The sequence below is a fragment of the Taudactylus pleione genome, unplaced genomic scaffold (assembly GCF_031769625.1).
Source record: "Taudactylus pleione unplaced genomic scaffold, aTauple2 ptg000016l, whole genome shotgun sequence".
NCBI classification, from domain to species: domain Eukaryota; kingdom Metazoa; phylum Chordata; class Amphibia; order Anura; family Myobatrachidae; genus Taudactylus; species Taudactylus pleione.
In genome coordinates this window covers 15314727-15315314 of record NW_028284418.1, presented here as the reverse complement: position 1 = coordinate 15315314, position 588 = coordinate 15314727, and the positions used below count along the sequence as shown (strand labels likewise).

The window sequence follows — 588 nt, the reverse complement described above, 5'->3', positions numbered from 1 at the left end:
ATTATGTGCCCTATCAGAACTAATATTTTACAACTTCATGCATCTCAATTTCTTTTGTTATTTCAATGAAAATAAACAAAATGCAATTCAATAAAAAATATGAATTTCTCATCGATTTTATGTTTAATAATGAACTTTCTTTAAACCTTTGCTGACATCTTTTCAATTAATACTTTAAAACAAAAAACCCTTTAATTTTGATGTTCTAGATCTGTGAGCTATCCTAATGATATGCACATGTGGTAACATGGCCGAGCGGTCTAAGGCGCTGGATTAAGGCTCCAGTCTCTTTGGAGGCGTGGGTTCAAATCCCACTGCTGCCATATTTATTATACAAAGAGTAGGCCAGTTATTGATGTCAAAGTGATTCCTTTTTTCCATTAGATAGGATATTACCCAGCTGAAATTTGTTGGTGAAAGATTCCTCTAGCTACTCAACAGTTCATCATTGTTACAAGAGACTTCCCAAATGTTTTAAAAATGTTATCTGCTAACAGTCAAGATGAGCCAAAATTAAGTTGGCATGAAGTAATTAGAAGTAATATCATAACTAATATTTAATTACTGAGTTGTCTTATCATACAATTA

At 32.0% G+C, this 588-nt stretch overlaps 1 non-coding gene across 1 annotated transcript; it reads left to right on the top strand.

Moving 5' to 3' along the window:
* The first annotated feature begins 241 nt into the window (after positions 1–241).
* Positions 242–323, top strand: TRNAL-AAG (transfer RNA leucine (anticodon AAG)). Its single transcript has one exon. It is a non-coding gene; the product is annotated as a tRNA-Leu (tRNA).
* Positions 324–588: the final 265 nt, after the last annotated feature.